Source organism: Lissotriton helveticus, assembly GCF_964261635.1.
Source record: "Lissotriton helveticus chromosome 1_1 unlocalized genomic scaffold, aLisHel1.1 SUPER_1_unloc_2, whole genome shotgun sequence".
In the NCBI taxonomy this organism is placed as follows: domain Eukaryota; kingdom Metazoa; phylum Chordata; class Amphibia; order Caudata; family Salamandridae; genus Lissotriton; species Lissotriton helveticus.
Window position 1 is genome coordinate 4,623,116 of NW_027611659.1, and position 20,232 is coordinate 4,643,347.

Sequence of the window (20,232 nt, forward strand, 5' to 3'; positions counted from 1 at the left end):
CCGGATTGAACATCAACAAGCCTTGGCAAAGGCAACCCCCCGCCGGCAGAGGAAACCGGTTACGGTGAGGACCAGCAAGGTCCTGGGGACTCTCCAAACTATGGGGAGTAAGGGCACATCTGGAGAAACCAGGGAAGCCCAAGGCAAATCAAAGTGACCCTCGCTAGGACCCACAGTCCAAAAGAGCAGGGATCGCAAAGGGAATCACATAGCACCAGCCCACAGAGCACTCGTGGAGTGGAGGCTGGAGATCTTCAGTGAAAATACTGCTCAGGGTTGGGACTATAAGTAGTCCAATCCACAACCTCAGGGATTGCCAAAAAGCATATGCTGCTGAAAAAGTACTCAATTCACAGGGGTTCGGGTTGCACGGTCCCCACGAGGGATACGGGTCTAAGGATTGCTGAGAGAGCAGATCGACCTCAGAGATGCCTGGGAACCCACCTCCTGTGTTGCAGTAATCTTCGGAGTCCTCAGGAGCTTGGGAGATGCAAACCGGTCAGATGCTTTTAGGTGCCTGCTGATGCAGGGGAGTAACTCCTTTACTCCAAGGGAGATTCTTCTATCATCCAGTGAAGTGTAGACCATTGAAGTACTTGGTTTCTGCTTGCAGAGTTTAGTCCAGGTAAAATCCAAAGTCCTCTAGTCAGGTTTCCCACTTTATACCCAGGGAAGGCATTGGACTAACTCTAGGGACCCTCCTAGGGGAGGGTTAGGACAGAGGGGTGGCTATACCCATGTCCTTTGTCCAGTTTCACACCAGAGCAGGAGCAAATGGCTGCTGCGACTGGTTTGAGCTGGACTATGCATGGGACACCAAATGTGCCCCCAGTGCAGACTTTCTGGCACTCTAAGAGTACACCCAGCCAGCCCCAATACACTAAGGCCTCTCTGGGAGGTGGTCACACCTCCCGTGACAGGAAACCTATTGTCAGGCTTGGCTCAGCAGCAGGAGGGCAGACGTGTCTGTGCCTGGCATCATCCATTTTGTGATGCCCAGGTCGAAAAAGCTGGTGCTGGGTGTACCGGTGTTTCACATAAGTCCCTCTAGAAGGGTGGAATCATACCTCCCCCACAGGAGGTAGGATTCCAAGGTGTTTGACACCAAACACAACATGTTTCTAAGCAGCCGTTTTAAAGTACGCTGCCTAGCACATCCTCCGCTCCTCATCAGCTAAGCTGGTAAGAGTGTCTAGATTTAAAGAGCTAAATCAGGAGGAAGGGCCTTTAGTATTGCAGCGGCACTGGCCAGAAGTAAACTCCCTACTGAACACAGGCAGATGGAGAACTTGCTGCAGTTCAGGAAGAAATTGAAGACATGTCTCTATCCTACCAAAAGTAGTAAGAACGTTCTGTGAATACCAAAAGTAGTAAGTTTAGGATTTTGTCTTAAGTTAGTTCTGTGAATCAAGCCCACAGGATAAAAGCGCTTTCCTCTCTTAAAAGATTTGGATCGATCTAACAGATGTGGTTAGGACACGTGTGTGGTCCATAATCATCAAGAAAAGTAATTTAGCAATTCACCTTTAACTGGTCCTTAAAAACTCCCAGAATTAAGTTCGTTCTGTGAATCGGGCCATGTGTCACTCTTCTGTCAGAAATGTGAGTCCCTAAATAGGGTGACAACTTGATTAAGTAATATATGAAAGATCTAGACCTATATGTTCTTCCATCTGCAAGTTCAGCTTGCCCCGAGACTGTTGCCTCCATGAAATCCTCCCTGAAATCCTGAAATTAGCTTTGCTGTTTGTTAACCACATTTTGAACAAACGGCTGAACGCTTCACGGACGTCTGATGTTCTTCTGAAGGGGTGAAAACAGTCCCTCCTGGTACCACTGTTAACAAAACTAATGCTGACCCCAAAACTCTTAGGAAATTCAGACCACTCTCAATTCTTCCCACAGTAGCCAAAATGCTGGAAATGGAGGCTAATAGACAGCTTTCCCTTTTTCTGGAATCAAACTCCCTTTTCCATGATACGCAGTGTACAGGGTACAGTACAGAGTTGGCCTTACTGGAGGTCTCTGAATTGATCAAGTCTAATCTGGTTCAAGGTGCATCGGCTACGGTTGTAGAATTAGATTTGTCATCAGCGTTTGACACGGTCTCGCATTCTATCCTACGGCTGTTGAAAATTAGAACTCAAGGGAAAGCTCTGTCCTGGCTTAAATCATATCTTGAGGACAGATCTAAGGCTGTTTTCCTTGCTCCTTTTACTTCGGGTCCAAAGACCCTTAAATATGCATTCCCCTAGCAGGCTTCTCAGTTGCTGTAGCCCTGCTCTGTGAACAGGAGGACAGCTACCTGCCCCTTGGAGTCTCTTGGTTTTGGCTGGGCTCTGGAAACAGCAGGTATAGTCCCTTTCCTTTGCCTGCCACCAGGTTCAGTATGTGCACCCCATTTTAGTGCAGTCTCTCTTTGTCGTTTCCACGGTGCAGCACGGCAGTCCTTCTTCGGTCCTTCTTCCAGTCCAGATGAGATCTGGGTGCCATGTGGGCTCTATTTATGTACAGAAAAGTGCCCTCAGGGTATGGTGCAGCTTGTAGCCATTGGGCTACCAGGTACCCTCTTTCCTGATAACCACTTATTGGGAAGTGTGGCATGTGGGCATCCCAGGATTCCGCATGCTCCAAAGATAGCAGAACCCCCTCTCTCAGTCTCCAAAGCTCTCTAGCCCCAAACCCAGAGGAGTGGCTAATGAGGGGGCTACATGTCCTGAAAAATTACAACCGTTTTCCCCTCTCCTTCCGGGTGTCAGCTATTCTGCCTAAACAATCGAGCTGCCCTTCTGCCAAGTGTTCCCCTTTGCTCTTCAAAGGCAGCTTCAGCTTTGAAGGTCACATTTTGTGTCAAATCCCGCATGGCTTCCTGTAGGAGGGAGGTAACACCTCTCTCCAGTGCAGGACCCTATTGTCTCCTTTCTTGGAAGTCGTTAACATGGCTCCCCGGGAGGGCAGAAAACTGTCTCAGACGCAAGCTAACTGCTAAAGGCATAGCAGACAGAAGGTTACAAAGTGGCAACTTTATACTTGTTGTACACTGTAAATTATTACATTTATTTAAGCTTCAGAATCAAGTGGGGCTTAATGCAAGAGTTGTTTGATACTTTGTAGTATCAACTTTAGTTACACCATTCAGGATTTAGCACAGCTGAGGTGTCAGCATGTAACCCTGTACTCGCCAATAGGGCGGCCAAGTCTTTCCACAATAAAAACAACAGTTGCAGATTTTTCCTTGAAGAACATGTAAAATATGCTGCGCCCTGCCTTAGGGCTCGATAGACCTGCTATAGGGGTAACTTACGCATGTTTCAAGGGCACACTTGACTTTGCCATGGCTTTAAATGGGAACATCGGGCAAGCAGTTTGAAACTGCTCTTCCAGTCTGCAGTGAGTAGCTGGGAGACTCCTTTGACATTTATCACACCCAGGGTGGTGCAACCAGTGCTGCAGTACTTGGGGTGACCTTCTAACTTACATGCCCTGGTTACCAGTGTACCACATACAAGGGACTGATAGGTAAGGTAGCCGATACCAAGTGGGTAAAGCCAATGTAACGTACAAGTTTTGAGGTCACGGCACTGACGCGGAGGTCTGGCTAGCAGGCCTCAGTTCTCTCTTAGAGTCTAAAAACCATCGGTCAAAAAATCCTGGGGGTGACCATACAAACAGCTGCCTTCCTTATACTGTTCAAGGGGTTTCATCCATTGGTCTGTTGTTGTGTCATTCACATTTTGCTTCAGCATCGGGCAGTGGGTCCGCCCACTCCAGCCATTGGCTTCCTTTACTGCGAGTGATTAATTTTACCTCTTGTCATCTGATTCGGAGATGCAAGAATGTCCTTCTCATGCCATGAGCTTTGCGCACCCATGCGTCCAGAGATGCAAGGGTGCGTTAAGTGGCATGTGCATGTTGTGAGGTGTTAGAGGGAGTGTGCTGCAGCCAGTATGGCGCTTGACAGGAGATCAGCATACCAGGTGTATTCAGTTGTACTCCCATCACTGCCTGCAGGAGGAGGACCTACGCAGGGGCTTAGTGCAGACATGTGTGCCTTGCTGCAGACAGGTAAAAGCTGTGTTCTGGTACTATGTAGCAGTTCTTTTCACCTCTCAAGATCTTGATGCTGCCCCCTTCTTAAAGTCTGCCAAGCTTTGCAAGGTGCCAAGCGGACACTTAACAAAGGCAAGTGCACCATTCGAAGAAGCTCTCTTAAATTCTTCTCGGCTGATGCCATGAGTGTTGTCACTCTATCCGTGAGAGTGAGTTAGAGAGCAAAACTGACAGCCAACACGTCGTTCACCCCTTACACGGCCATCCAGCCTGGGGCTTCATCAGGGCATATTATAGGGTATTGGGAAAGTAGATTGTCTGGATCATTAGGGTCCTTTCGGGTGCTCTAAATGGCGGGCGTAAATGCCGCAGTAGTGTTGTCTCCATTCGTCGATCTCGCAGGATAGCTAAGAATTATTCATGCTCCCAGATCGGTCCTTTTCAAGAACATACTTTATATTTCGCTATGTTTCCCCTCATTTGCTTCTTTATTGCACCTTGAACCCTCCACCCATTGCTCATAAACTTTTTCAGGTGGCTTCTCCTAAGCTCAACCCTAGCTGACTCTTTTCTATGTTTGTTTAACCTGCGGGAGGAGGCCACGACCCTCCTGAATAGTGGTGGGGCTCAAACCCAATATTGGGGGTCCCTGCTCTGTGTACTCCAGCTCCGCTTCCTCTGCTCCAGCTGTACCTGCAAAAAGAACTATTGATGGGCAGAATGCAGAACAATGTCATACATTCACCCCAGTACAGAGATCTGGGTCCTAAATCCTTTGTTTTTTTGGTCACCATGCCATTCCAGTTTGGACCCAGCCATATGCAAATCAGTCTTGACCCTTCACCCAATGGGAACAGTCCAGCGCGAACTGCCAAGCCAGATCCTCCCTAGACTGGAAACAAGCATCCTAGAACCGGTTTCGGGTTTCACCCCTCTTCAGCCAGGATAGCTTGATTCCAGTGGCATGGAGAGCACGGGACTCACGTCTGGGGTTTTCAGACCCGTAATTAGTGGGTCAAGATTTTGCGGGGCTAGTAATTCAAGATACGGAGCCACTCAGGATTGCACGTGTAAGAATTCCAGGGAGGTTACTGCTGTGAGTGGAATACAGTCCTTGTTAATGAGGGACAAGCATGGTTATGGAAACAGATCAACGCAAACAGAAGTGGAAGCCAGGAGACGTCATTAAGTGTGACAGGGAACCCAGAGAAGTGAGGATTTGAACTCAGTGTGACAGGTCCGACAACCAGGGGCTCATTTATGGGATTTTGGCATAGGGCAGTGCAGCAAGGCAATACGGTGCATTCATGTCTTTTCTTCCTGCACTGGCGCCGTTTTGGCAGCCCAGCCCCAACGCAAGGGTACCTCCGCTGCACGCAAGGTTGTTTTTGTGCAGGGGCACTTTCCTGAACACAAACAATGCTAAGAGGTGTTTTTCTCTTTGTATGTCTCCTGCAGAATGTCTTTTCAGTACGCCTCACCTTAGGAGGCGTACACACTTGGCAGCTCCCCAGGTTTACATGATTTTGTTAATCTGGGGCAGCGTCAAATTCTGTGCGTGTTACGTGGGAAAACCCACCGCAACAACCAAAAAAAGCCTCTCGGGCACAGATTAAGGCGGCATAGTGATCTGCACTGCATTGCGTTACTCATGATTTCTGAGGTCACTTAAAACTACGCAGGGAGGCTTTGTGTGGCTTCTTAAGTCGATTGAGAGCACTGCGTCATGCATGTACCCCGTTACGTGGTGCAAAAGTGACGCAGGGCTCTCATAAACAAGCCTGTGAGAGAGAACAGGCCCTGCACCAAATGCGACAGCTGCTGCACACACCCAGTGGCACATGAGAGATGCCAGGCTCTGAGCCCTGTGAGAGAGAACAGGCCCTGCACCAAATGCGACAGCTGCTGCACACACCCAGTGGCACAGGAGAGATGCCAGGCTCCGAGCCCTGTGTGGAAAGAAGAGGCCAGGCTCTACATGAAGCATGTCTGGGACAAGACAAACTGCACACGCCCGGTGGCACATGAGAGATGCCAGGCTCTGAGCCCTGTGTGGAAAGAAGAGGCGGGCTCTACATGAAGTATGTCAGGGACGAGACAGACTGCACACGCCCAGTGGCACATGAGAGATGCCAGGCTCCGAGCCCTGTTTGGAAAGAAGAGGCCGGGCTCCAAATGTGACAGCTGCTGCACATGCCCAGTGGCACATGAGAGACGCCAGGCTCCGAGCCCTGTGTGGAAAGAAGAGGCCGGGCTTCAAATGTGACAGCGGCTGCATACGCCCAGTGGCACATGAGAGATGCCAGGCTCTGAGCCCTGTGTGGAAAGAAGAGGCCGGGCTCCAAATGTGACAGCGGCTGCACACACCCAGTGGCACATGAGAGATGCCAGGCCCTGAGCCCTGTGGGGAAAGAAGAGGCCGGGCTCCAAATGTGACAGCGGCTGCATACGCCCAGTGGCACATGAGAGATGCCAGGCTCTGAGCCCTGTGTGGAAAGAAGAGGCCGGGCTCCAAATGTGACAGCGGCTGCACACGCCCAGTGGCACATGAGAGATGCCAGGCTCTGAGCCCTGTGCGGAAAGAAGAGGCCGGGCTCTACATGTGACAGCGGCTGCACACGCCCAGTTGCACATGAGAGATGCCAGGCTCTGAGAACGGTGTAGAAAGAAGAGGCCGGGCTCTACATGAAGTATGTAAGGGACAAGACGGACTGCACACGCCCAGTGGCACATGAGAGATGCCAGGCTCTGAGACCGGTGTAGAAAGAAGAGGCCGGGCTCTACATGAAGTATGTCAGGGACAAGACAAACTGCACTCAGGGCATGACTTAGGAGACCCAAGGAGGACAGACTCTTTACTAAGTGTGACAGAGGACAGTCCAAGGGTTTGCTTGAAGTTAACCAAAGAGGGAGTGAGAAAGGTTAGGTAACAGAGTGCCAATGAATACTCAAAAAATACACAAAAACTCAACACCTTATATATAGGTAAGAATGAACATGAATGCTGTTTCTGTTCCACATTAGTACAATCATATTGCACGATGTGTAAATAATCAATACCACACTTGTCACCTCTGAGACTGCAAAAAGGTTTTTCTTTAATCAATCTCAAAACAATCCACATTTTCAATTAAGGTTGTACATCTGTGTACATAAATATCTATCACAGCACTCAAAAAGGAGCTTCAAAATTAAATCTCACACAAAAAGACAAAAACTCTTCTTTGAGTACAAGACATTATACATTGTTTACATTTGTCCTGTGAAGTCAGGCAACAATGGACAATTTAAAAAACGTCAATCCACGTTTTGACGGACATCTTCAATTTACATCTCCACCTTGTTCAGGACCAAGGTTTAGATACATCTATATTGTATACCATCTTTTCCAATTTGCTCAGCCCGAGCCTTGTCGATACTTCCTTGAGGGAAGATCGTTCTCATATCTGCTGCATACTGAGATTTTAGATATGATACACATTTGACTAATAAACAATTTCTTCATTTTCAATAAAATACTGTACAGACAAACCCAGGGAACGGTGATGGGAACTTGCTTTGCCCTCAGCTTTGCTGGGTTGTACCTGGGCTGATGGGAGAAGCAAGTTGTCAGTAACATCAGACACTTTGAAGACCACGTCGTCCTCTGGGTCAGATACATAGATGACATCTTTTTTATCTGGAAGGGTACCCAGAATCAAGCTTACGAATTTGTCAACATACTCAATGATAAGTCCCTAAACCTATCATTTAGTAGCAACATCAACAAAACTACCATTGAGTTTCTAGTTCTGAAATTGGAGGAGGTAGGAAAAGAAACAGCAGGCAATAGTCTACTGCACACGGACAGCTGCCGCCCTATCTTTCTAATCCAAAGCATCCCTTACGGAGAGCTATTACGTTCGAAAAAAAACTGTAGCACTGACTAGGGATTTCAGAAAGAAAAGGTGCTTATGATGCAAAGATTTGTTGAGAGAGGGTATGCTAAGAAAACCACTAGACAAGCCAGTAAGAAGGTTGAAAAACTCCAACGTAATGAATTGCTAGTACCAAAGAAAAAGACAGATGAGGATAAGGACAAGCAAAATAGATTCATTCCATCTTTTAACAACCACGCCTGGCAGGTGAAACATAGTTTAAGAAAATACTGGGAAGTTTTAAAAACAGACCCAGATTTAGTAAAACCTGTTGGAGACAAGCCAGCCATCACTTTCAAAAAAGTGAGATTCCTAAAAGACATGTTGAGTCACTGTTTACTTAATCTGGAAAGGGATAAGACTGACATCAAAGGATTTTTCAGTTGTAGAAAATGCAAGGCATATAAGTTTAGTGATAATTGCAAGACCATTAAACTATCCGAAAAACTAGCAGCACACAAAATCCTAAAACATTTTACTTGCAATACAGAATTTGCAATATATGCTCTCAAATGTCCGTGCAATTAATTCTATATCAGGAGTACTGTCCATGAGGCCAAAAAAGAGTATTAGAACATATGCGAGCTATTCACAATGAAGATCAACAATACCCCATTGCCAGACATTTGAAAAACTTCCCTAACCAGATTTGTAACCTGCTGAAATCCAGTGTGCTTGATAGTGTTCCAATTCGAGGATGGGGCGGCAACAGAATATTAGAACTAAGAAGATTAGAATCAAAATTGATTATCAGGTACAACACCCTTCATCCGACAGGCCTTAACCTTGATGAAGAACTAGCGGTACATCTTGGTTAATCATTACTGACAGAAGGATTGAAATAGTTATTAGGTGGACATGTTTTTTATTTGAAATATATAGCTACACATTTGATTTTAATCACTATCTTTTGTCTATTTGTTGCAGTATACATGAAGATATCGTTGAGACGCAGGAGAGCTATAATATCTAACTAAAGTTGCACAGTGGGAATTTTATTTTCTTATTGTTCATTACTATTATTGTTGTATGGCAAGGCACAGTCAAAGCCACCAGCCATGAGACAGAATTTGGTACAACGTGCAATAGTAAAGTGTGAACAGTGTGGAGTGCTGCAAGCGAGGTGCACCCCAACAATAACTAATGGAATTCCTACTCCCTCTGCGCTGCTCGATGCAGCTCCTTGGATCCCCTACACCCTCTGCCCTGCTCGATGCCACTCCTTGGATTTTCTACTCGAGCAGCTCTTTGGATTCCCTACTCCCTCTGCACTACTCCATGCCCCTCCTTGGATACCCAACCCCCTGTTACAATAGAAATGATTTTGTTTATGTATTATTATATGTAAGTTAGCATTTGTGGCCATTTTCTACTTGGGCACCATTTTGAAGAATCATGATTGAAACTAATTCTTTGCTATTTCTGAGAAATGTCCTTTTCTGAGTTGCATTGCTCCAGGGTTGAGTTTTGCTTCACTAATCAATCAATCAATCAGGACACTTGTGAAGCGCACTTCATACCCGTGAGGGTCTCAAGGCGATGGGGGGGGGTTGCTACTGATTAAATAACCACGTCTTGAGTAGTCTTCTGAAGGCCAGTGGGTCTTGGGTCTGCCGGAGGTTGGTGGGGAGGGTGTTCCAGGTCTTGGCTGCGAGGTGGGAGAAGGATCTGCCTCCGCTGTCATTCTTCAGATGCGGGAGACCGTGGCGTGGGCGAGGTCGGCAGAGCGGTTCTTGCGGGTGGGGGTGTAGAAGCTGAGTCGTCTGTTGAGGTGCGCAGGGCCGGTGTCGTGGAGGGCTTTGTGTGCATGGATGAGGAGCTGCTCTTATTAGCGCATACCTTTCACACCATATAGAGGCCTTCTCCCACTTGTCCAGTGGCAGGGACGGGCAGAACGACCTTGAATAGCAGATAATGTGTGCCCGCTCTCAGAATTGAAACTTACTTCTTGTATTTCACTGTTTAGCTACATCTGCTTGGAAAATTCAATGATGGGCGTGCCTTCATTGGTTCTGAAATGTACATAATGTATCTTTATGCTGGATGATGTCAGTCCTTCTGCAGCACTCCTAGCGACTGGGCAGACCAGGCTCCGCTCTGAGTGTACTTTGAATAAACAGTTATTGGTTTGTATTCTCTAATGTCTGACCGACTCTTCATTTTGTGTTCAAGGCTTGAGGTGCTAAACGGGTAAATTCCTTCACCCCTCTGCGCTGCTTGATTACAGTCCTTGGATTTCCCACTCCCTCTGCGCTGCTCAATGCTGCTCCTAGGATTCCCTGCTTCCTCTGCGCAGCTCGATGCATTTCTTGGATTCACTTATGGTTAATGGAAAATGTAGTAAATGCTGTTTTTCATTAAGATGTTCTTTGAATGCTGCTGGATTAATAAAGTGATTAAAAATATGAATATTTGTTGCCTCTTTGTCCTTAATAGAATCGAAACTTTGCTTTTCTTTAGCTAGCAAATGTATAACTTACTGAGGTATCCTCAGTAGAAAGTACTTTCAGTTTTCCACTTCAATTCCATCAAGGTGAATTTCAGCTGTGCCACACTTTTGGAATAATTTCAGAAAGTTAGTACTCTAGTTGCTCATTAGAACACTGTGGTACAGCTGCTGATCACCAGGGAGTTAACTGGCAATCTGCTGCTGGCGTTGAAAGTGCATGTTTCAGTCTGCATGCCAAAACGTTTTAATGAAATAGAAGAAGATATTTGAGAACTCATTTAAAAGGTTTTCTAATTTTGCTTTCTACGGCACTAACCATAATGTCTATTACAAAATGGACTGCCTCTTTTTGTTCCTTTTTAAATGAAATATTTTTAGGTTTATCAGTTTGATTCAATCAAGATGGCTTCAGGTGTGCCATAGTTTTGTCATAAGGAACTGTTATCATCTTTTCATTTCAATTGGCTCCATGTCCAAGAGTCCTGTAACGGCTGCCACTGCATGTTGTCCATGTTGTGGCCAGCCTGTATAGGGGAGTTCCTTTTGGGTGTGCCCACTCTGTCCCTTAAATATTTTATAGGTTGAGCATCAGCACATGCACTGTCTGCAAGACCTGCTGTAATCTTTACAAGGAGTGTGATCCCACCTGGCTTCTTGCCATTGGTTTACTCCTCCATCATTCTTCTTTGATGGCTTCTGATTGGCTGGCACTCCTGTAACATCACTTGCGGTTTTCTCTCAGGAGTACCGGCCAACTACAGTTTGGTTACGCTGTAGTTGTATATATGCTCCTTTGGGGACTACTGCTTTTATATCCACACCGTATTACTTTTCTCCACACGGGCCCAGCGCTTCATGTTTCAGCAGGGCACCCGTTTCTACTTATTTAGTTTATTGTTATGGTCCAGATGTTTCCTCCGTGCAAGGCAGTCATTCCTGTTCCTAATCTCATCAAACGGTAACTTGATGTTTCAGCGATAAATAACAGTGTTATATAAGCTAAACAAAGCCATTTTCCACAAGAAAACAGTTTGTTTGGGTGCTACCTGGCAACATTAAATTTGATTTTAGTGATAATAAAGCATTTTGGAAAATGTGCTTATTTGTTTTGTACTATTCTTAGTCACCACCTCTTCACAGGTCATAGAGGCTGGTGGTGCCAGTGTAGGATGGGAGAGGTGAGCAGGAGCCTGCTGCCAGTGCTGAAGCATTCACGGCACAGGGCTGTACGAAGCTGACCAAGACAAAGGCAGCGCAAAGCCAGCATTCTGGCATTTTCAGCACAAGTAAAGTATGAAAAGCGAAATGATAATCCATATACCACGCCCAATATGCCCAATGGCAGTACTCCATAGTGTTCAAGCTTTCGATTATGAAGCTGCGTGAGCTTGGGTCGGCTGTCTCTTGACACAGACAGTGCAGCCATTTTGGAGCAGCAAATCAATAGCAGCACACTGTCAGCCAAGGTGAGAATTAGAGGGAAGCCGCCAAAGACGCTGGAAAAAATAGTATGAAAAAATGCCAGTATCACACCAAATATAGTTTGGAATGAGGTCACAAGGCTGGAGCTAACAGTTTTAAAAAAGTGGGCCAGGCCTGTAGTGGTTGAGGCATTAAAGATAGTGTGGATTAAAGCACCACAATGAAGTGGGAGATCCATATTTAAAAGCAAGTGTACTTCTGTACGCGTTTTAGTAACATGAAGAACAAATGTTTCATGAGAAGAAGTGAGAGCGACTTCTTTTTGAGACAATAAAGCTCTTATTCTGATCAACTTGTTGAACTCTGCTTTCAGGGGCGGAATGAAAGGCCAAATCGAGATATCAAGCCTCCCTACTCGCTGTGAAACAGTGACAATGTACGGAATTCCAGCCAACATCCCGCAGCAAGCTTCATTATTTAAAAGCAAATAGCTACCGTTAGCTATTAGTGTGAATGTTGGTACGATAGCTGGCACAGGAATTCCATTCATAATGCAAGCTAAATTCGGAGCCTCCACATTATACGTGTCGTGCAATTAAGCATTCTTGCATACGAGTGAATGATCAGGTGTGGAAGTGCACTCCTCCCCTTTTAAGTAAACCTCTTAGCCATCCCTTTTGATTGAGTAAGTCTCACTTTCGAATTCGATTTGTAATTTAATTTAAAATAAAATGAGCTCGGGTTAGACCGATCAAAGTCAGTAAAATATGTGAATTTATTCAAAAGGGTATTTGAGCTGCCTTTTATGGGAATAGGACAATGTTCCCATTGGGTGTCATTTTTTTTTTAAATTCTTTTTATTTGCAGGATATCATTGCAAAAACATCACAGTACAGTTCAGCTCAAGAAGGCACACATTCCAGGTATACTGTATTAGCTCCAATCACCTTTTCTTCTTTTCAAATTTCCACCCAACCCCAACTTTTCCCGCCCAACTCCCCCCACCCAGCATCCCTCCCCAGGCACATCAAAGTAAGCATATTGTGTCAACTATCCATGGTGGTACAATCCGAATCCGTCTCTTAGTTTCTCCAAAGGTTTGTCGCAATGCCCTTTGTGTCCCATAAGCCACAACGCAGCCATGGCCAAATGTCTACTCTTTTCTTCTTTCGTGCACCTGTGTCTGTGTATGAGCTACTGTCCCTTGCCATACAGAAGCGCACGTGAGTCCAAGGAAACGTTATTCCCATGGCATTCTACCCATTTCAGTCATCCACAGACGCACTCCCGGTGGTAGAGTCCTCTTCAGCCGTTTCAAAGGATATCATCACAGCATTCCACTCAAGAGATATAGGAACCCTTCTCAAGCCTTTGCGCTCTTCGGTCTGTAATGCCATACCCTCAGCCTTACCCCACCTCACTACTTCCGCTTTCCATACGTCTGGGTCAGGTGGCCTGCTCGATTTCCACCTCATGGTAATAGCACGCTTGGCCATTAGTAGTGCGAGGTCAATGAACCTCGTGACCACACTTCTTTTACGTTCAGCGGTCCCTAGTCCCAGCAAGCTAAAGGATATAGTGTTGTACTGTCTGGTGGGGGACACTCTGTGTAGTGCAGTGTGTATTGTAGCCCAAAAATATCCCAATTTCGGGCAATCCCATAGCATGTGTATTAACCTTGCATCCGCCAGTCCACACCGAGGGCAGGAATCTGGCGCGGTGGGAAACATTAAATGCAGGCGGTGAGGCGTGAGGTACGCGCGGTGTAAGATCATAAGTTGTATAAATTTAAATTCGGGTTTCTCGAGACTCTCTTGGGGAATTTAAGAACATGCTCCCATTCCTTATCTTGAAACGCTCGGCCTGCATCCCTCCCCCACACTTCACGCAGCAGCTGCAGCGAAATCGCCCTCCCCGCACGAATACCACTCGCAATCCATTTCGTTAAATGGCTCCCTGAACCCATCAGGTATAGCATCGTGTGTAATGGGTTGACAAGTGGTTCGTCGCCTGCCGGTGCCCAATTCCGTGTGATGTAGCCGCGCACCCCTCCGTGGAGTAAGAACATTCCCCCAGGCGTGTGGTGTGCTGTGCAAAAGTCATTGAATGTCATCATCAATAAGCAATAATCGCGCCTCGGTTAGACCTCATTGGCTATGATACTGCCACTGCGCAAAGCTATCGAATGTCATCATGTGTCCATCATTGAAAAAATCGCCCACTTGCGACACCCCGGCATCCGTCCATGTGGTGAGCGCCCGTGTAGACAAAATTCCCGTCCCCAATGGGATCCCCAGTAATGGTATTGTGGGAGCGTAGGAGGAGGTGGGGGACGTGTATCGCACAGCTCTCCTCCAGCAGGAGATGGCCATCTTGAGTAAGGGAGGAGCTTGCCCACAGATCGCCGCGTTGGGCAGCAACAGTGTGTGGACGGCACCCCTTCTCCTGTCTTCTTCAGACATGCCTATTTCGTGCAGGTTGCGTCCCGCTAGCCAATAGCCAGCCACTGTAATTGGCACGCATAGTAATACGCCAGTAAGTCAGGAACTCCCATCCCTCCAGCCGCCGTGGGTAGCTGTAGCTTCGCCAAACTTATGCGGCGTCTGCCCCGTCCCCAGACCAGCTCCGTTAGTATGGTATTCAAGGTTCGAAATACCGCAGCTGGGACCATAAAGGGCAAGTTCGTAAAGTAGTAAAGGAGCCTCGGGAGGACTACCATCTTAGAGACGGCCACCCTGCCCGCCACTGACAATGGTAGTGCGGTCCAAAATTGTACCTGCGACCTCAGTGCTGCCACAGCCCGACCCAGATTGCCCTCAAGCATATTTGTCGCCCCTCTGTAAATCTGTATCCCCAGATAGCGGAAAGTAGTCTCCGCCATTTGGAAGCTGTGAGGTGGGAAAAACAAGGGATCACTTGCCTCCAGAGCAGCAAAACAGTATCCATGGGATTTAGACTCGCTGATCGTAAGGCCCGAGAGTGCACTAAAGTCTTCAAAAAGCTCCGGGATGGGATCCAGTCCCCCCTTTAAGTCCCTCAAGTAAAGGATGATGTCATTGGCGTATGCCGACACCACATGTGTTACACCTCCCCTCTTGATACCTCTGTGCCGTGCTTGAAGCCGGAGTTTACACAGGAGCGGTTCCAGTACCATAATAAACAACAGCGGGGATAGTGGGCAACCTTGCCTCGTGCCCCTCGCTATAGCCAATTGAGGTGAGATACATCTGTTCGTGCGGACCCTAGCAGTGGGGCGGGTGTATAGTAATCGGATCCAAGCAATGAAGTCAGCCGGGACCCCGAACCGTTCCAACGCCGCAAACATATAATCCCAACGAAGGGAATCAAATGCCTGCCGCAGGTCCAACGATATACAGCCCTCAGTTGTCACGGGTGAATGCTCGTGAAGCATGAGTTGGCTAAGCCTCCGCAGGTTCATCGCCGTGCTTCTGCCAGGCACGAAACCACATTGGTCCGGGTGGATCAGGCCCGGGACATATTGCGCCAGTCTTGTCGCCAACACCTTGCTCAGTACCTTGTGATCGGTGTTCAACAAGGACAACGGTCTATAGTTAGCTAAACGTAAACTGTCCCTACCCGGCTTAGGCAATGAAACAATCAGGGCCTGCAGCGTAGACTGCGGTAACCCACCCACTTTCTTCGCTTCGTTGAACACCTCGTGTAGTCGCGGGGCCAGCAAATCTACATACGCCCCATAAAACTCAGCCGGGAGGCCATCGGTTCCCGGGGTCTTGTTCCTTGGGAGTGCTTTTATTGCCTGTCGTATTTCCGCGACCGATATAGGTCGTGCCAAGTCGTCACTCTGGGTCCTACCTAGGCGCGGCAGCTCGATTCCCGACATGAACTCTTCAAATGCCTCATCAGACATACTTCGATGTGGGCCGTACAACGACTCATAGTATTCACGAAAGGCAACGTTTACACCGAACTGTGTCGCCACCAGCCTCCCAGATTGATCCATAACCTCCAACACAGGAGTAGGGTCCGGGGCATCTCGCAATATCCGGGCCAATAGAGGTCCGGATTTGTCTGCGTGGGCATGTTGTCTACATGTATATTCCCTGTAATCCAGGACACGCAGTTCCTCCAACAGCTCGGCGTGTTGAATGTGTGCCTCCTGCAATGGCGTAAAAGGCAAGTTCGTGCCCGCAGCCTCCCTCTCCAGCATGGCCAGTCGGCCCTCCACATCACTAAGCTTCTCCATGACCATACGCCTCATACCTGTTCGTGTGTTCAATGCCTCCCCTCTTATATACACCTTGAAGGCATCCCACTCTATTTGGCGTGTACTAGCCGAGCCATCATTTATGTGTAAATGTTGTGCGATGTGTTCCGCCATGGTAGCTTTAAAAACGGTGTCCTCGAGCAGGTCCGGGGACATACGCCACGTCGGTATCGGCGTGGGTATCTTGCCCCATCTCAGCGTGACCTCGACTGGATTGTGGTCCGAGAAGGTCTTACCCATGTGTTCTGAGCCTACCATCTCCCCCAGTAATGTCATGTTGCAAAACATGTGGTCTATTCTCGTGTGTAGGCCATGGGGGGGGGGGAAAGAAGGTATACTCTGTCCGTCAAATGCATGCATCTCCAAATATCTGCTAGCCCCCAACCCGCCGCCCACTGAGAAAGCGCTTCCGCCTGTCGCCTGCTTTCAGTAGCCTGCAGTGGCGGGTGGGACCTGTCCAGCGATATGTCCAGGACTGCATTAAAGTCCCCTCCAATAATCCACACATTCTCCGACCAGTCAGCTATCACTCTGTTAAGCGAGGTCAAGAAACCCCCCTGTCCCACATTCGGTGCATACACACAGCCAAGCACAACAGGGGAGCCATCCAACAATCCCCTGACAAGCACATACCGGCCCTCAGGGTCTAACCTCTCCTCCATCACCTTGAAGGGGACTGAGTTCCTAATCCATATCGCCGCTCCCCGGGAGAACACAGAATAAGTAGTAGCAAATAGTTGCCCCTTCCACTTCTTGAGCAGTTTCGCACCTTCATCCCTATTCAGATGTGTTTCCTGTAAGTATGCCACTGCAATACGTCTCCTATTCAGTTGCGCAAGCACCCTATACCTTTTATGGATTGAGCTCATACCTCTCACATTCCAGGTGCACATTTTGTATTCGCTAAGTGACCCCATGGCCGTTTGCGACAATTAGGTTCAGTGTATCCAACCATGTTACCAACTTCCCAGTAATTGCTGCCGTGTGTGCCCCAGTTACTAACAACCCCAAAACATCAAGGTCCCCATTCAAAGAACTATGAGGTCCAAACACTAGCACCCAACTGGGGTGACAAGCAAACAGTACCATTGCTGCGCCCTGGGGGTGTGGTCCCGCTCTCCCTCGCCTGGGCCTCGCCGGAGTCCTTACGGCGTGCCCCAGCGAGTGTCCGTACCCCCGACCCCGGTTAGCCCGCCCAAGGTCTTTCATGCAGGCTATACATTACCAAGCGGTGTCTTCCGAAGTCCCGTTAAAGTTCATTCGCCTCTTGTGCAGTTATTTTCGGAAAAAGTTGCAGGCTGTCCGCAGAACCAGATACCTCCGTCCTGGCATCAGAGGCGCTATCTAGGACCACCGCGTCGCCCACGTTGTGTGCAGCCAGTGCGGCCTCTGTCAGCCGAGCCCTCTCCTGTGTCCCCCTCAGTCCCGTCAGGCCGTCTGGTCCGCTCGTTATCTCCACCTCCTCGTGTGCTGCACCCTCTTCAGGCCTCTCCTCCCTCCCGCGCGGCGGGTCGTCCCTCAGCTGTCCCTCCGCAAGAGGGTCGTGCGAGCTGGGCGGCGTCAGCGTCACCTCCATCCACTCCGCCGCCTCCTCAGCCGTGTCAAAGAAAAGTGATTTGTTGTTGTGAATTATTTTCAGGCGGGCTGGGAACAGTAAGGCATATTTCAGGTTCTTGTCCCGCAAGCGTCTCTTCACATGCAGGAACGTAGACCTGGCCCTTTGCACCTGGGGGTGAAGTCTGGGTAAATCGAGATAGTCTTGTCCTCAAAGCGTATAGGCGCCTTCTCTCTTGCCACTCGCAGGACTATATCCCTATCCTTGTAGTTGAGCAGGCGAGCTATTAAAGGACGAGGTGCCGCACCCGGCCTTGGCGGTTTACCTGGTATCCTATGCGCCCTCTCCACGCTGTATAGGGGCGTAAGCACCTGCGGCCCTGCAAGGTTCCTCAACCAATCCTCTACGAACTGCGTCGGGTTCCTCCCCTCACTCCGCTCCGGAATTCCTAGTATTCGCACATTGTTGCGGCGCGCCCGCCCTTCCGCATCGTCCATCCTCGCCCATATTAGTTTCAGCTGCTTCTCCATGTTTTCCATTTTCGTGGAATGCTCCGTCTGTTGCGGGATCAGATCGTCCAGGGCCAGTTTATGTTCCGTGACCCTCTCCGCCAGCTTGTTGTGATCAGCGCGTAGTAGGGACATGCCAGTCGCCATTTGGTCCATGCGCGTTTCCATCGCTTCCCTGGAAGCCCGTATCTCTGACAGGATAAGGTCCAGTTTGGCCTCCTGCGATGTCTGGCCCGTTGGAGGCACCATCTCTACATTAGACGAGGCCAGTGGATCTTCTGAGCCAGTAGACTGTTGCGTTAGATCAGCGCCCCTCTCAGGCATCTTGGCCCTGTTCCTGACCATGTTTCTCAGCAACTGGATGGCGGCGTGTGCGCCCCCGGGGGGCAGCGTTCCAGCGGACAGCAGGTCGTGCCTCAGGCGTCCCACCTGCGCCGTTCCCGACTCTTCTACCGCCTGTGTTCCGTGTGCTGGCGGAGTGGTGTGGTATCGACAAGTCGCTCACGTGGCGCGCCTACGGTGGTATTAAGCCTATAACAATAGGCCTGGCCTGCGTCCCAGTGGTGGTTGGTCGCACCGCGGCCAGGCGAGAGTGGCACACAAGTACTGATCCCTTGTCCTGGCGCCGTCCGGGGCAAAATCGGCCGGCCACGCGCCTCCCCACCGGCACCTCAATGCACGTAATCGTGTGTGACCACTGCACTTCAATGGGGTCCACCCCTCACAAGCAGGAAAGCCAATGTCCCTCCGTCCGGCTCCCCGGGGGATCCCGTGGTGGCGTGTCCTCTCCTCCCACAGACCCTGCAGTGCTCCGCAGGTGCGATGAAAGCCTCCTCTACTCCACCAGTCCCAATGTATGTCAGCGGTCGCAGCCGCTCGGCCTCCGGTACCGCTAGTATCAACCAGGTGGCGGGGGGGTGTTCTCCCAGACGCTATGTCTCAAAGCCGGTCTCCAGGCAGTGAACAGCACGGCTGCCTCTCCGCCCCTCACCTCCGCAAGAACCGGGCCCTCCTCCAACGTCGTAGTGTCTTATCCTCTATGGCAGACCTGCCCCTTATGTGCGTCTAGGAACGTCCTGTTCTGCTTGCCCCGGCAGCTCCTCTAGTCCGCCATCATGGTTCACCGGCGTTAGTGCGCACCCCCGCATCGGCCCGCAGTCCTCACCTCCTGAACCGCCGTGAGCCGTCGGGGAGCTGTGAAAAGAGCGGGTCCCAGAAGTCGTGGCCTCCGCTATGCTCCGATGCTCCTCCGCTCGCCGTCTCCGACTAGGCACTTCCCAATCCATCGCACAGCAGTCAAGGCCGTCGCCTCCCCGTCTCCACCAGGCTCTGCCCGGCAGGGCGGCTCCGCGCTCTGCAAGTGTCTCTCCGGCTGATTGCACAGGGAGTGCACTCCAAGTGTCCTGACAGGGTCCGGGGTAAAAGCAGTGTCACCACCCCACCTCTGCCGCCGATGTCCCGACAGCTCCGCCTATCGTCCGCTCAGTGTTTCCGGCAGGTCGCTCACTCTGCGGCCCCACAGTTCACTCGAGGCCGCGGCTTCTGGGCTGGTAGCAGGCCTCTTCCGCCTCGGGTGCTTCGGCGCCTTGTAAGTTGTTGTGCCGGGTGCTGGACCCCGACCAGGCTGCCCACCGACACCTCCGTCTCATGCAGACCCGGGCGGGTCGTCGGGGCCATCAGGGTAGCAGGATATTAAGCTTGTATTACCGGGCAGAGGACGGAGCTAATTCAGCAAGCGTCCGCCATGCTCGGCTCTCGGCCACGCCCCTCCCATTGGGTGTAATTAACCACATTTCTAAATGTATTAGCATTATGCAGAAAGTGATAGCCATAGTGTTGGTAACAGAACAAGTCAGCGTAGTTTGCTGAATCTAAATATAAATCCTCAGCATGAAAGGTAGCATAATATTTCAAATCAGAAAAGAGAGATTCAATGGCTTGGACATCCCAATCATCAGATTGTATGTTTTGTTTCACAACATCTCCCATTGAAATACAAAGTACATTAGGAACATTAATCACCTCTGTGGGTCCATGAGTTTGAAATTTTACAGCATCTCATACAATAACATCTAGCACGGGCT

General features: G+C 49.3%; 1 protein-coding gene and 1 pseudogene across 1 annotated transcript in view; one reads left to right on the top strand and one right to left on the bottom strand.

Annotated features, from left to right (window-relative positions):
* LOC144805720 (uncharacterized) overlaps positions 1-20,232 on the top strand; it is a 1,117,917-nt gene that overhangs the window by 834,342 nt on the left and 263,343 nt on the right. The gene's annotated exons all lie outside the window — the stretch shown is intronic.
* On the bottom strand, positions 13,953-14,018 carry LOC144805739 (U4 spliceosomal RNA; annotated as a pseudogene).